This window comes from Anabas testudineus, chromosome 5 (genome assembly GCF_900324465.2).
Source record: "Anabas testudineus chromosome 5, fAnaTes1.2, whole genome shotgun sequence".
In the NCBI taxonomy this organism is placed as follows: Eukaryota; Metazoa; Chordata; class Actinopteri; order Anabantiformes; family Anabantidae; genus Anabas; species Anabas testudineus.
The window spans coordinates 19,187,573-19,204,846 of NC_046614.1; the positions used below are offsets into that span (position 1 = coordinate 19,187,573).

The 17,274-nt window shown below is 40.7% G+C and overlaps 1 protein-coding gene across 1 annotated transcript in view; it reads left to right on the forward strand.

The window, feature by feature from the left end:
• Positions 1-669: 669 nt before the first annotated feature.
• si:dkey-238f9.1 (chemokine-like protein TAFA-2) overlaps positions 670-17,274 on the forward strand; it is a 70,792-nt gene continuing 54,187 nt past the window's right edge. Inside the window, exon 1 of the mRNA XM_026348869.1 lies at positions 670-1,109. The gene's annotated coding sequence lies outside the window, so the exon portion shown is untranslated. The remainder of the gene's footprint in view (positions 1,110-17,274) is intronic.

Genomic DNA, 17,274 nt, shown 5'->3' on the forward strand with positions numbered 1-17,274 from the left:
CAATACAATATCCCATCATAAATATCATGCTGCCCTTTCATCCATCCCCAGTAAGATGAGGCCCAATTCACATCTGCACCAGGTTGGACCAACATAACAACCCACTGTAGGGCATATGAATTGAATAGGGGTTGGCAGACATGTGACTGTTTCGTCCTTCACAACCTCCCCGTTCATTGTTTTACTTGAGGAGCCTAATCAGGCGAGAGGTGAATTGAAACTAAACCTGGAGCATAAATTTGTCTATTGTTGATCTAACTATGTTCAGATTGACGAAGCTACTTGGATGAGTAGTGAAATGTTACGACCCAACAAGAAGAACCCCCCCCGTTGCCATGACTCAACGTCCAGATAACTTCACCTGGATGACTGAGAATCTTCACCAACATCTCATCATAAAATGACCTCATTCATGTTAATTAATCCAGAATCTAAAAGCCACAAATGTGATAAATCTATGGTCACACAGTTCTTTCTCCTGCAGCTCGTATAGATAACGTTGTCATCATCTGAAACCTGGCTGAGATAGATGTTTGCGCCCCTTCCCAAAGCCACCTGGATCACAGACCTCCACTGGGAGGCGCTATAATACCGGCGCAGGACCTCCAACCAGGCTCCACACACAATGTGAAGGATCCGTCTGCTCTCGCATCCTCCGGACACCTCACATCCATTCCTCTAAGTCAGCGTGGACGTTGCCAAAAACCCAACTGCACCCATCATGAGGAAGGAGGATTGTAAAAAGCCACATCATGCTTGAATCCAGAAATGATGAGTGACGCTGCGGAGCGGGGTCCAGCTGCCGTGTTGCTTTGGCGGATGGGAAGTTGTGAGTCAGATCCGGAGGACCAGCAACTTTTATAGACTTTTAAGTCCAACGCCTGCAAGTAGTCAGCAGCCACAGTTCAGACTTGTGGGGACTCAAGGATTGCGCGTCTGGAGAGCGTTGACATAAAGCACTGTGTGCAGGTTATGTGCTGTCGAGGGCGTCTTGAAGCGACAAGGAAATGGCATTCCTCTAAAAAGAAGAGATCTCTGGGTTTTGTGCTTGACAATGGAGAATAAATGAAAGGGACGCTTCCCGGGAGTAATTGACAGCACTACGACAGGTTGGTTGACATGCACTGAAAAGGTTTTTTGTCATTATTTTGTACATTAAACTCAAAATTGTGCCACTTAGAAATGAGAAATTATTGAAGGCAAACAATTTGTATGGTCATTTCCAGAGGCTTCCCAGTTCACGCGTGACTGCAAAATATCCAAACTACGACTATTGATTGTTGATAAATAGTTATTCACTTGGGAGACTTGTGGAAACTAATGGCTTAAGGTGGCGCACAGGTGTAGCTCCAAGCTGTGAAACGTTCAGCTTAACACTGTCCGAGATTCAAAGCTGTGCAGCAGCATGAAATCATCCTCATAAAGGGAACCTGCCTTATAATGCTGGGTGCACAAATGAGCTCCCACCACTGTGCAAATATAGAGAGAAACTTCATTTTATAATGTGATCATATAAAAGACAACAGAGTGGTGAGAGTGTGGTCTGATCAGTAGTGATTGAAGTTATTATACAGTATAAGGAGATAAAAGAAGACTAATCTATCTATCTATCTATCTATCTATCTATCTATGTAATGCAGTAGATTACATCTAATTTAGACAGCATGTTGCAGCATTTGTCCATTTTAAAGCCTGTAGACCTGCACACACGAAACCTTGAGATGAATTCACAGCGTGGAAGAAGCATCTGCAGCTCTAAGCGGCTTCTTTACGACTTAAGAAAAGTACAATGCTTTTATCTTGTTGTATTATATTGAGTAAACACGTTTGGATCCCCTAAAGAAAACTGGCTGGTGTGCTACCTGTCCCGTGCTCTGCACACAGACTGGAGTTATTTCTGATTATACTTATTTCTCTTTCGATGACCCCTCCCCTCGTTACTCTCCCCGATCCCACATCATCTCTCAGTCCTTGCTCACCCATTCTTCTATCTGCCCTTCATCCCCCTGACAGGCATTGTGTGGTCAGCTTTTTTTTCTTCCTCTCAATTAGTGCTATCATTGCATTTCATCCTGCGGAATATGGGGATGGTAATAACCTTACGCTCATATTGCGGCCTGATACAATTCTTCTGTGATTAATTGATGTTCCCTCAGAGAGGAGCACCGAAGAGAGTAGATCTTCTCTTTCACACTTACTGACAGGCTAGCCATTATATTGTTTTATAGATCGCCATCAGTAGCCCTTGAAGCTGCCTGCGGCCCACTGTTGTTCTGGAGGGTTTTATTGTGCAGTGTTATTGGTTGGTATTGCTGACAGGCAGAGCAAAGGCCACCCTGGGATTACTGGAGATGGGATCCCTGTGACAGTTCCACTGTATTTCACAGCAACGCTGGAAATGTGGAAAAGATTTGTGCGCTCTGCAGTGGTTGTTGTGAAAAGTGGGAATTTGTTATGGAGTTTAAGGCTTAGAATAAAGTTGTAAACACAGTACTGTACTGCACCATGAAATGCAAACAACTGGTAAAACCAAAAAGGCTGCAACACACCACAAGGCATCTCTGTAAAGTAACCCGATTGCAGAGGTTAGACAGATTGGCTTGCAGTTTTAGGTTTCTGTGTGTGTGTGTGTGTATGTGTGCATTAAATGCAGCCATCACACAGACATAGCAATAAACAGCAGAGCCTGAAGAAGGCACAGCGCAGACTGGGGTTTGGAGAAAGTACTTGATATGCATGAGCCACCAGGTGATTTCCAGAGGAAGTGAAAACCATGGATAAGAGGCTTGTCTCTAGTTTTAAAAAGCCACCCCAGGCAGTTTTTTGTGTTCTCCACAAGCTTCCTGCTCACTCTGTCAGATCAATAGGGCATAATACAAGTGTCTGACCTGTGTTTGCAGGCATGAGACAAAACACTACACGAACCTTAGTTTTTTACATTCTGTGTCTATGTTTTGCAATTCCTGCAGTGTGGTAATTTCAGATGTGTCATTTTATGTATGACATGAGAGCCCAGCATCTTGTTATAGGGAAGACAGCACTGCACCACCACGACTTAACCAGAAATTCCTGAGTATTGCATCATTTCAGAAACTGAAGTATATTCGATACCAACCCTGCAGATCTGGCTTAGCAGAACAATGAAAAGTCAACCATCTATCTACACGATTACTCTTGATTTCAGCACCTCAAGATTCTCTGCTCAACGGTGCTCGTAGGCTAATGTGTTTAGAAAGCACAGTTTGTTCCACCTCTCAAAGGGCCAGCTCGAGCTGCTGGGGTGAATCCGTCTGGTGTTTAAAGGGAAATTCAAAGCCCCACCGTAGCGAACGAAAAGCGGCATTGTGACACTCACGAGCAGCTCCATAATGCACAGAGGATGTAGAAGGAGGAGGACGTGGGGAGAACACACCCCATGTTTTATAGATGCCATTTAAAGGAGCATACCCGAGATGGGCTGGTTGCAATGAACTGTAACCACAAACAAAACACCAAGACAATAAACAAACAAATTGGTTTCCTGGAAGCCGACAGTGTCCCACTCACTCGCCCGGGCTGATCCTTGCCGATGCGGCAAGTTGTTTTTTCCTCAGAGATTAGGCTGTGAAGCACAACTCCATCTCTTATTTATTCATGCTGATTTGCTGTGTGCATGTCTGGCTGTGGGCATGTATGAGTGTGTGTGTGTGTGTGTGTACACATCTGAAGTGCAGCAGTGTTTTCCTGATTGTTTGTGAGTGATGTGTGCGACCTCGTCGTGTGTTCAGGCTTCTATATGTAGTTTTGCTGTATTAACGCTGTATGTGCTGTAATGTCATTGTGTTATGTCAGTTCCTCCTGTTGTCCTCTCATTGCACATGGGTAGAGTGCACAGTGTGAGCTTACAGGGTTCAGTCATGTAAAGAGTGAACAGCTTGTGTCATGCATTTTAAGTTATCGTCAGAATAGATTCAACTTTTTGTTTCAATGTCCGCTTTTGATGGGTATTTAAGGAATTTTCTGTTAAAGCATTATATATGAGTTCAGAGTAGAAATAGATATTTCAAACCTCTGGTTCTGAAATTAAAAATTCCTTCCACATTTTTAAAGATAGTGCAAGGTTGGGCTACTTCTACAGTTGGTCAGGAAATTCTTCAAGCTGAACCAATGGTACAAAAAGATGAACAACTGCATTTAAAAATTGTGAGAAGAGAAAAAGAGAGAAAAAGTCAATATGTGTACAAAAACACATGTGACAGAAAGTTAAAGAATAGTTCACTACCCACGCTTTGGAAAGAAATGTCCAATCACAAAGATTATAGAATCAGCTCAGAACGGGGCTGAATATCATTTCAACCATCCTCAGTTGAACATTTCAAATCTGCCGTGGTGAGAGATGTGGTGTGTTGTACCTGTAATGACACCAAAACAGAGAGGAGACACAGAAAGGGGAGAAGTTAAATCACTAGTCAGTGATTTGCATATTAACTAAACTCAAAATTTCATATGTGCCAGTAATCATGGGCAGAAGCTTAAGATTATGTTTTTCAGAAAACTAATAATAATAACCTGACTATAGCCTAAAAATTGGGTGTGATAATCCTATTTAGAATAAACATTATACAGTAAGCCACTGTCATTCACTGTGTTTCCATGCACATACGTCACCTGGTTATATAAAGAAAGCTGCTTTCTTGAATAGACCAGAATAGAGTTTACATGCAGTTGAGAAACCTGGTTACTAAACATCCATACACAGCATGGCTCACAGCTTTTGACAGTATAATAACAGGAAACGCTATATATTCAAATGGCTTTTTATTGTTATTGAAAAGTGTCCAACTGGATTTCCAGATCACGTTTTCTCCAGGGATGCCAGTATGGAAACCCAGCCAGTCCAGAACACATTCTGTGATCTGATTCCTCAAGTCCTCTGCGCATTGAGCAGAACAGGGTTTCTGTGGAGAAGAGCCTAACCAGAGCTTAGGAATGGTCTATAGCCCCCAAACCCACTCTCTCTTTCTGTCTCCTTCAGTCTCCCTCTCTCTGTGGTCCCTTTCCTTGAGGTAGTCAGTATTTTGGCAGCTTTCACTCTCAGTGTTGTGCCATTGTGCTGAATTCCCATCAACTCCTTCTCCAGCACAGCAGCGAGCAACTCAATTCTCCAAGCCCTTAACCGTTGGCCCAGTGAAAAGGTTGGGGAATTGCAGATTTTGAGAAGCCCCACTTCTAAACCCAGGTTCCTGGAGTGAGGGAGCTCTCATTTTTAGCTGGCAGATTTTTTCTCTCTCTCTCTCCCCCTCCCTCTCTCGTGGTGCCTAAGGGGCCTTAGCAATATGTGTTTATTTTTTTCTCCTGCTTCTTTCTAGCGTTGTTGTCAGGCTCCACCTCATGCCTGTAATCATTAGACTGCAATTTGGGTAGAAAATTGCAATTACAGGGTTTGAAAATGAGCCTGTTATTTTCTATGCTTGTTTCTTTGTTGAGAAAGCAGGAGAATGGTAACACTGTTTTGGTTATAATTAAATGAATTGGCAGGATATGTCTAAGATTCATATACTTCATAGAGGAGGCTCGCGGTTCAGGCTTGGACTTATTTGAAGTGGGCAATACCCCCCTTCAGTTTGTTTTGATTTTTGTGGTCCCTTCTTTTGCCCTGATAGATATTGTGAGGGATTTGGACTGGGAAACCAGTTTGTTTGTCGTGCGAACAATGGGGTGTGGGTTGGATTTTGTGACCTAACGAGGAGGCAGGTCAGGTTTCTTCATCATGAGATCCCACCAATGGAGCTGAAGTGCCTTCAAAGCTGATGCCGGTCTTCTAAAGAGGTATCAGCCATGCGATTGTGTGTGTGAAGAAGCCAGCATCTTATTCTTGATCTAATGTACAAGATGAGAATGAGAAGCAGAAATGCGGGTCCTTGTCTTATCTCTCCACCATGGTAGAATTAGCTCAAGGGGAGCTGCAGTTCACGCTTTTCCTTCATTCCTTCAAACACGCCTCCTCATCAGTCAGTTATGTGCACAATGTACTTGTGCTAAAAATACACACAGAACATTTCACTCTTAATTATTTTTACGCAGTTTGATGTATCAGTCATATTTTAACTTGACTACACAGACTGTGAGAGATGCACAACCCTTTACTGTGCTCTTGTGATTTACGTAAATAAAGGTTTTTTGCCAGGTTATATCAGATGAGCTAAAGCATTAACAGTGTTGAAAATCTGATTGAAAGAGTTCCTAGCAGTTTCTTTCAAATGTTGATCTACTTGGTTGTCTACAATTATGTGTATGTCCTGCCTTTGTGTTGGCACAGCAAATCTATACTGTCCAGTATCTATACAATACTTTACCAAGAAATGGGTGGCCAGTCAAAATGACCTCAAGAGCACAACAAACACTCATCAATGAGGAAAGAAGCAACACGGAGTGACAGCCAAAGATTGGAAGGCATCATTGAAACTGGCTAACATCTGTGTTCATGAGTCTACAGTAGGTAAACCATTGAACCAGTACATGTCTAATGCAGGACACCACGAAGGAAGCTGTTACTTACTAAAAAGAAAACATTGCTGCACGTCTGAAGTTTGCCAGAAAGCACATTCACACGCCACAGCAGTATTGGCAAAATGTTTTGTGGACTGATGAAACTATATTGAACTATATTATGAAGGGTTTTTCCAGCAGGACTAATTATATTTGTTAATACTCTTGAGTTAGATGAAGAACAAATCACGTTGTGTGAGAAATGAATGCAGAAAACCATGAAATTCCAAAAGGTTCACATACTTTTTCTTAATGAATGCAACTCTGGGTGGAAATAAATGTTGTGACATTGCGATGCCACGGCAAATGTGTGCCATAATCAAAGCTAAAGGTGGTCCAACCAAATATTAGAGTGTGTGACTTTGTTTATCGACAGACAGGAAACACAGTTCTACCTGCTGTCCATTCTGTGGACTTCCTAAAATCAGTGATCTTAGCATTTTGGACAATTAGGTGCAGGGAGGTTGTCATCAAATGCACATATTCTGGCTCAAACTCAGGAGCTCTTGTACCTTCTCTTATCCCTTTCATTTCTTCCTTGTGTGACCACTAGCGTAACCGTACAGTACAAGAAGGCTTTTTGTATTACTTCTGCACATTTCAGATGATCAGATTAATGCTGGTGTGGAAAAAAAGGAATCAATTTTCTGATCTAAGACGGAATTCAAAGCTTTGGGGTGAAAAACAATCTCTGCCTTTCTGTTCTCTTTCGTCTTTCTTGCCCTCTCCGGTTCCTTCACACACACACACACACACACACACACACACACACACACACACACACACACACACACACGCACACACACAATAACTTCCTCACCAAAGTGGGTTGACTAATTTCTCCTGGGCTTTGGACTTTGGTGTTAGGGTGAGAAGGAGAAAATGAAAAAGAGAGGAGAAAGAAGCAGTGGTGCACTGGCAGCTCAGAGGAAACCGCCCACATCGTAGTAGCCTGATACGATCTCTCATCTCATCTCTCCCGCTGTCTTTCTGTCCGTGTTGTCTCACAAACCAGTCTGAGCCCTGAGCACCCAGCACGTGTGGAGCCTCTCTGGGCTTGTGTCAGTTTGGTCATTGTTTACTCCCCGGTTCAGGTGCCGGAGACACATCGCAAGCAGTGTGCATGGTGCTCCCATCTGTGAGGTGAAATTGAAATCTAAGTGTGCTGTTTTTGCATCCAATTTGAGGCGACTTTACTGGATTCTGTAGAGTGGAACGGCTGCCAATCAGTAGGGCGTTGTTTACTCACTGTGTCGTGCTGACAACTGGCTCGTACAAATATCAGCTGCTGTAGTGTCACACACTGTGCCTGTACAATTTATTAAATATCAACAAAATAGGTTACATGGCACTATATGAAGTTATACAAATAGTACATGGGTGGATTACTGGATGGGTCCCTAGGTTTGCAACCCTGTTTAAAGCATGGGTTAATGTTTCTTGTTTGAATGATAAAAAAAAAAAACCCCACCGACAATAAAATGACCTTAAAGAGACCACAAACAACCAAAAGGAGTGACTGCATTAACCCAAAGTAAATTTGTCCTCGAAAAGAAAAGTAAAGAAAACTGACCAGAAAGGAAACGCACGACGACCACAAACCACGGTGATTTAGGAAACTTCACCGGCTAAGATAATCAGTATTTCTAACAAAACCCCTCGTGAAATTGTATTTTAGTTGAAAAGGAAAGCAGCCAGAGCTGCAATTTCTGGCCTGAGTGGGCTACTTTTCCAGACCAATTCAGAGGTGTGCAGATAAACATGCCTTATAGAAAGGCTTTCCTCAAACTTTTAGAAAGTATAGCAGTAAAGGAAGGCTTGTGCCATTTTCTAACCCCTTGAAGAGTATCAGAAGTGAAGTGCGTTCAAGCTGAACTCAGGAGCCACTTTTTCAAAGTTGTTTTGTCATTTCTTGAGTTTTATAACTAAATAGAATAAATTTTGGAAACTTGGTGATGATAACAGACACATTCACTCTGTATTTTTTTTCTCTCAGACTTCTGCATCTAACCCCTTTTTAAAAATAAGGAAAAATTGAACATTCCTTCTCTGATTTCCCACGCTTGAGATGAGAAGTGAAATGAATACCAAGAAAAAAAGTTTTACTGTATGTCTTTAAAGAAAAGTCAACAACACATGAAAGACTAAATATTAATGAATATGTGAATTTCTAGTAGGTCATGGTGGGTGTTTTTTGTGTCTTTTAACTTTTATTTGTAACTTATGACTTTTCCAATGGTAGCCTCCTCCTCCCTTTTTCATCATACTCTTCAGAAGGTCTGTTGATGACTGCCCCACCAACTGAACCACAGTCTCCCCTATTTGATACATTTGCATTTACTACATCATTGTTTTAGCACATTTTACCAGCAATACAGTTCACTTCTGCTTTATGATTAGACATAATGGAGATATTTTTGCTGCTGTTCCCTTTCTCATACTTGTACATCTCTTAACACCTCTTCCCTTGGCCCTAATTCATTTAAACATTTAAAACAGGGACCTCAATTATTCATGTCCCCTCACCGTCTGTGGCCCCGGCTTGGCCTCCTGCGGCACCCTTGTGCCGAGTGTGTCTGGATGGGCACATTCCCAGGCTCCTCATTAATTGATGCCTCGGTTGACGCTAGAGGTCTAATGCACTCTCACTCTCTTCTTGCTTTCACTGCATCTCCAGTGCATCGTCTCTTCCCTCTCTCACAAAAAGGGCATAAGGCCTTTTCACAGGAACCTTGGTGTCATGAAGTTGTGCTAAAAACGCTCATAGAGTGTCTTCACCCACTGGCCTGCTAAGAGGAAGACCATGTTAGACAAGGAGTTAGATCTGAAGGAAAACTCAGTTCGTGGCCAGACTGCGGGAGTCACATCTGATTTAAGTGGACAGCATTTAAGTATCTTTTCTATCCTATCCATCTCCCTTTTAACTTCTCTCCTCGTTTTGTTTCTCTGGAGCCGGGCCCTGTTTTTTCTCCATCATTCAGCTCAGTATGTGGGTGGTGGTTCCCTCCTCTGCTGTTGCCTAATTTAAAGAGCAGTCTGTACCAGAAGGGAAGGTTCAAGGGGGTCATTATACTGAACACTTGCCACGGAGAACACTGTGTGAAGGGTAAAACAAGATGAAAGGTTATATAATTAAAGAACTGCAAAATCATACAAGAAAGATTTTCTGTTGTTTCAACTCAGAGAAAAAGACGACAGGAGGAAATGGCTTTAGGTAAACGACAAGCTTATGATCATCTTTAATATTTCAGCCTCATCAATTTTGTAATTCCAGTCAAAGAAAATGCATCATATGAGAAATGCAGTAGTTTCTTGTTTTCAGTAAGCCATTAATGGCTGAATATTGCAGTCGTTCTTATAACCATTTTGGATAAAAACCTTGTCAAACTTGTAATCTTTTGTAGGACTTAGAATAGTGAAGAAAACATATACTTCTGTTTGTGTAATCTACCCTCTTGCAGACTGGAATGTGTATTCAATCTCCCAGACTGGAAAACTAGAAAAACTCTATAAAGTATATATCTTAATAAATGTTACTGGCCTGAAGATATGAAACTATACAAAATGAACACAGAATAAATAGCAGAGATCTTTTTGCGCTGATCCTCAGGTTGGGAAATCACTGACATGTTCATATTTACTAGATTTTTGTACATCATTATTAGGGTAATTTAGTATTGTGTTAGCTACCAGCCACAGAACATGCTTCCACTACATCTTATAATTTCGGTTTTGACTGTTGATACTTGACCTGGATAACAAGATGTAGAAATAAAAACAAAAACAGTCTTGACTTGAGTGTTTATCGAGAAATACCAAGTCTGTACGGGGGTCTGTCATGGATGCCTGAGTGCCAGCCTGACCACTGTATTAGAACTGTTCAAGAAATCAATTCAGGAAATACAGATGCAATTATTTTATCTCCCAAGTTCGCTGACAAAGTAGAAGCTAAGCGAACCAAGAATAAAATACAAAATTAAGGAGAAGAAAAATAAATAAGTCTCTAGTATTGAGTTTGGGGACTGTATATAGAACATGTGGGTGATCTGAAATCCTCTATACCTCTGCAAAGCAGCTGTAATTAATTAAAACTGTGAATGTTATTGATTCACACAGACTCAGAAAAGCATCACATTTAGGTGCAGGCAGTTTTTTTTTTTTTTGAATGTTCAGCATCTATTTTTACTTTGTGATTGTGATAGTGTTACGTTTAGAGCCAGTGCTCTGTCATCGGTCTTTCATTCCCATCAAGTTCATTCAGCGTCAAACAAGGGCATGCTGCAGAATATACATCCAGTTCACCTTGATAACCACTTTTGTAAAAGTCAACATTTTATGGGGTATGTTTGATTCACTACTATAAAATCATCCTTGTCATAATCTTTTAAAGTTCAAAATGAATTCCAGATTGATTCCATCTTTTATTTCTGTCATGAACTGTGTGAGTTCTGCCATTTTGTTCGGATATCAGATCTTCATTACACTCACAGGTCTCTCATGCAGAGATTTCTAGGCCTGTATTTTCTGTCAAATGAGGAGTGCAAAGATCAGCTGTAAGCCATCAGTGACAGAGGCCAAATGAAAGGGTAATACATACTCCTCCTTATGCAGAGATGCACAGCTGCGATCTATGAATTAGCATTTGGAACAAGTCGAACCTCGTAATCCTCATGATAATTAAAAAGGGCACTTTTCACCCTGTATGGCCTATTATCTGCAAATGAGAAGGAGAGAAAGACAGACAGGCAAGGATAGGGAGTTGATTGCTTGACAGCTAACAGTTTGTAGATCCTAGAATTAATGGTGTGAGACTTGACAGACAGTCAAGTCTGTATTAAGATATGGCACATCTTGCCCCAGAGGCCCCTTTAGGCACCACTGGGACTACAGGGTTGGACGTGGACTTGGACATTTACATTACACTGAAAGTTGTGAAGGCACTTTCCCCTCGTAGTGCCAGAGTGAGGCCAGAGAATATTGGGCAACAGAGAGAGCACATCCTCTCTAAAGAGCACACTGTACGACACCACTGTAAGAATCTGACAGAACGTCATCCTAACTGCTGTGGAAAGAAGAAAAAAAAAAAAACTTCACTGAAAAAGGAGGAAAATGAAACGGTTCTGGCTCACTGCTAATGAAGTGTGATATGTTATAGAACGTGTCTCTGCCATCTGTTGAGAAAAAAAAAACTTGCTCATAAGCCATCCAATCTATACTTAAAACTACAGAGCACTGCAGCACCAGCACCTACATTCATCATTGTAACATGTTATTTGTGTTTACCCATAAACTCACTAACTCCATTTTCTAATTTCATTCCTTCTGTGTTCTAGTTGTAATTTCTCCCGTCTAAAAGCCTCTCAAACACACATTTGTCCCTATCACCACATGAGGTTTTTCTGCTGACTTACATTAATTTCCTGGAGATTTACACTAATGGTAACCATTACCACTACTTGACTAACCCTTGTGCCCATATTATGCCCTTTCGGGGCTTAAAAAACAGGTCCTTGCAGTCTTTAAAATGTGCATGTATACTGTCATGCTGCCAAGTGACTAGTTTTGCTTCTGAGTTTGTCCATAAATCCAAAAAGTGATCAGTGTCTGTGTGAGTGCAGCCCAGGTCGTCGCTTGGATCAATCCTGAGCAGCGACTGGACTAAACAATATGTAATTTTGAGTGCGCAATTTGATTGGACCACTCAGGGACTGGTTTCTACAAAACCAGAAAATGTAAATAAAAAGGACGGAGTGCACTTCTAACATACTTGGTGTGTGTCTAGATGCAGCATAGAGTCACATTAATGTACCGAATATGGGCACTTTCCCTTCACTTCCCCTCCCAGTTGTTTTGTTCTGTTTTCCCTCCATTTCTACCTGGCCTGCACTCACCTGCAGCTCATTCACGGTAATCACAGCCAGTATAAAAGCCAGCTTCCCTTATTCACTCACTGCCAGATTGTTACCTGCCATCCTTATGTGAACCTGGATCTCAATGGTTTGTTTTCCTGTTCAGCTTTTTGTCTGGTAAAGCTGTTTTTTGTGTCTGTTTGCTCGGGGCTTTGTCTGTGGTGTGTGGACAGCCAGCTTGTTTCTAACTTCAGCCTCGGCTTGCATTTAGTTGCTTATACTTGTTTGTGGATATTTAAAGTTCTTGTCTTCGTGGTGTTAAACCTCACATTTATGACACAAGATCCCTCATAGTTAGATGTTGATATTATGTCCAATTTTTTATATTGTTGTTTGCATGTTCTCTGCTAATTGTCCCGTAAAGCGGTGTGTGGTTTGGGGTGGTGTTTATACTTTCGTTCCTCAGCGCTTGTCATCTGCTAAACTAACACTGCTGTGTTGCTTCTATGTATTTTTATGTGCTTCCTGTGTCTTCATTATGGCTTCCCATGAATATTTGTGTCTACATGTGTGGGAAGCACAATGCTCTGCTTGTGAGCATCCTGCTAGTTGAGCCCTCTGAAGGGGTGGAGCAGAAACCGAGCTCAGACACACCTATTCATCACTCTGAAGAAGGGAGTTCATTAAAATAGCCCACGCAGCCTCCTCTGTGACTCCTAAACCACTGCCAGCTTTTTCTTGGTAAACAAACCGGGTCAAAAAGCGATCTCACCCAACACTTACAGTTCAGTATCAAATGCTGAAAAGATGTTTATCAAAAGTACATAGATCAGCTGTTGGTTGCTGTTTGTTTATACAGATAATTGGAGAAAAATACATTGCCTGCACTCGTTTGGATCAGAAGCATCTTGATTTACATTAGATTTATCTTCTTTATACTGAATTTTATATCTTTATGTAGCTTAAAAACATTCCAACTAAGAAGCAGTATCTTGGTGTTTTTGTTTAATCAAAACAACATGAGGACTCAAAGAAAATAGGTTTCTGTTGATGGATTTTATAATATTGGTGATGAAAATAAATAAAAATACTTTAAACTCATCAAACTATTCTATTCACAATCAAAACCTAAGTTATCCAACTCTTTGAAAAGTCTGACTTGTATTGGTTTAATTAAAGTCTACATGCTGCCTCAATTTAGATGTTATGTATTTATGTGTTTAACAAAGTAGATTATTGATTCAATAGTCAAAAGTAGATAGATATTTATGTCATATTCTGTTTACTGTAGTAGTTTCTGTATTATTGCTGAAGAAGAAGTACTTTGAGCAGAAACCTGCTGTTTTGGCCGACATGTTCTCATTCCACACTGTCACATAATGACACTTCCCTTTGGTGTCATTAATTAATGCAATGGGTCCATCCCTCCTTTTACTGACACTAATAGTAAATGTGTTATACCATATGTTTGTTTTGGCGGTGCATCGAGGGCCTACAGGAAAACACAGATAAGCAGCATTAATGTCTTTTTCGTGATCTTACTTGGTTTTATTTTAAATCTGAAGCTGAACCTGAGAAAATATCTTTGGTTGAATATGACACTGACAGAGACACAATGGAGCTGCTGGCAGCAAAGACGTAGCAATATATTCTTTCTGTGAGCGTATTATGTGTAGCCTTTGTAGATAGACGGGCATAGAGTGGGTACAGTATTATTAATATTTTTAAACAGAGTTTAAAAGTGATGGTTTTCCCTGTAAGATAACATGATTATACAGTTCAGTATATGATACAGTACAGTTAATGATACGTTAAGCTTATAATAGGAATCTTTACTAATAACTTTGTTCATCTCTATGGAAACAAACAAAAAAAGCCAACATGCTAAAGTTGTTTTACTTTGTTGAAGTAGCAAAAACAGTTAATAAAGATTTAAATTTCACAAAATGAAAATGTGTAATGGACTCAGACTTTTAAAAAGGTACATTTTGTATCTCCGAAGCCATTCTGTAACAGATTTACTGATGATCATTGTCCTGCTGCATCAGCCAGCCTCTTATCCCGTAGAATACCGTGATTACCTTTATTCAAAGTCATTTCCCCCTCCATGATAGCAAGCTGTATTTTATTTTTGTGATGTATATTTATACACACTCTGGCAAAAAAGTTTGATATAGGTGTATATAGATACTGATATAGCTGTCAGTATTTATCTTGTGCGCGCTTCTCTCCATACTGTATGTGTATTTTTATATAAAGGAAATCTTCTATGTGCTCTGTGAGTGGTGTATTCTGGTGTTTTTCTGTTTTATCGTTGGTGGATGGTGGCGCACCGGAGCAGATGTGGCACTTAAATGGCCTTCTTTTTGGGAAGCAGGTGGCTGAGTGTGATAGATCATAGATGTCATCTCTGGTTCTGCTTTGTTCTGTATTAGTACTACCAGAATGTGTTCCCGTCTTGAGACGTGCACACATACGCTTAGACAAATCATATAGAGAAGCGCACACACAGCAATCCTCCCGCAAATGTTCAGATTCACTTGTGTGCACATGCAGGCACACACATCTTCAAACACTCACACAGCTGCAGGGAGGATCCGTCCAGCAATGATAAAGGAGCATTTTCAGCACTGAAATCCCACAGCGCCGCAGTGTCAGACCTTTCCGTCTCTCTAATGACCTGTAAAAGTCCACCAGCACAAAGAGCCAAAGTATGATGTAGTTTGATGTAGAAAATACTTTAGTCAGATGTTCACCATGCTACACTTGCACTGAGACATGTGATTTCCTGATCCTAGCCTGTTGTAATTTCTTTCAGCATCCACCTAGCACCGTAATGATATTGAATAGCTGGAAAAAGTAACTGAATGATTATACATGTGGTTGTATGTGATTTTATAATGATGTGTGCGCTCTCCTCGGGGCCTGTTCCATTTCTCTTTTCACGCTGCTGCTCTTTATTCCCGAGGAGGAGAGAGGGCGTTTCGAACGAGCCTATAGCAAACAGGACTAAAAATAATGACTCTGGCTCTGTTTGAGCTTTGCTGCTCTTTGCCTTCCTCTCAGGAATAGCTCTCTAAATACACACAATGCTGAAGCTGTGGCGCAGCTCTGAGCTGTCTGCGTGTCTCCTCAGTCATTTTCTTAAAATATCCAAAAGCTTTATTGATCTGGCCCCTGTCAGCCTTAGATGCATGCAATCTCTCCACTGCCATTTTTAATAAAAGTTATGTGTGTTTTTGCGGGACTGCCTCATTTGCTCAAGCTTTGCGAGAGCTCAAGAAAAATCAAGCAGAGAGCCGAGCGCAAGCAGCTGAGAAAGTGTGTTAAATTATTGTTATTATTAGCCCGTAATGATATCATCTCTCAAGGCATTGTCAACACAGTTTGCGAACAATCTTTCCAAAACATCAGATTTCGTCTGCAGTCGTGTGCTCAGACGGCGCTCCCCCACTGCTCAATTAATTTTAGTCAAATGTTTACAATGCTCTAACAGCTTGGAATTTTGTGTGAAATAATGATGCAAAATTAAACTTTGTTTGAAATGATCGCCCCAACCAAACACTAATTAGTTGCCGTGAGAAGTGATATATTCATGCTGTCCAATCACAGGCAGAGGGAGAAGCAGCGGGAAATGTGGATGATTGAGCTCCTACCGCTCAATCTGTCGCTATAGATCTTTTTTTGTATGATTGACTGACTCATTTCACTACGTCGTTTCATCCCCATTTACTTTTTCTTTCTTCTGTTGTTACTCAAATCCATTAAGTTACCATTTTTAGACTTTTTACTGGACTCTTTTCATTCATTACATCCCCACATATCTGCTTTCCTCCCCAGTTCTGTCATCTTGACTCTGTTTAATTCTTCATTTTCTGCCTCACCTCCCATGCTTCTTCAGTCCCTCTTTGCTCGGTCAGCCCCCCTCTCTCTCTCTGCTGCCTCTTGAGTATCTCTCCACAGCTTCTCACTCAGAGACACCACACATGGCCTTCTGGTCTTTGCTTGAGTGTATTTACTGTTCACTGGTGTTCATCTGAGAGGTGCCTGATACTCTTCGACCAGGGATCTAGCAGCCTCAAGCCCAGGAAACGTCTGTGTACAGATGTTTGCCTGTGAAAGAATGATTATTCAGCTCTCCAAGCCTAAAGTCGCTCACAGTGAATTAGTGTTTGAAATAAAATACTTGAAATTAATGCTGCTTTGAATTAAAACTTACATATTTGGCTGTACAGTAATTTGATATTTGACTTTAACTATTTGCTCAGTTTTGTGGAAATGTAAAGGAATAGTTTTCTTGGCCAAGAGTTACATTACAATCTTGTGTTTTTGTGTGTTAACTGTGGAAGCGTGAACAGAAAGATGGTTAGCGTAGTCTAATTTCATTGATTGTAATCAGGGCTAAAGAGCTAGCCTGACTCTGTCCAAAGTTTAATGTGACTACTCATTAATTTTGAAAACATCATGCATGTGTTAAATTTTTAAAATAATTCATGATTCAATTAAAAAACAAAAAATAAAACAACTAAATGTAAAAATATTTTATTTTAAAATACATTTTATTTTAACAAGAGTTTTTTTTAACAACATGTGGCCATCTTGGCAGAAATATATATTTGCCCTTCAGGTATCAAATCAATCGATGCGCAGGAGAGCAGCAAACAATAACATTACAGTACACAGTACAGTAATCTCTGCACCTGAATGTGTGAGAGTTGTCAGGTTTGTCTTGATTCTCTCGTTTTCATAACTGTTGGGAGAGAAACTTTATTTGAAATAAAAAATTTAGATTCATGGCACAGCCCCATCCTTTTAGCACCCAAGCACCCTGTTATTGAACTGAAGGAAAGCGTTTAGTTTTCACCAAAAACTTGTAAATGTCACACTTGATCTGCGA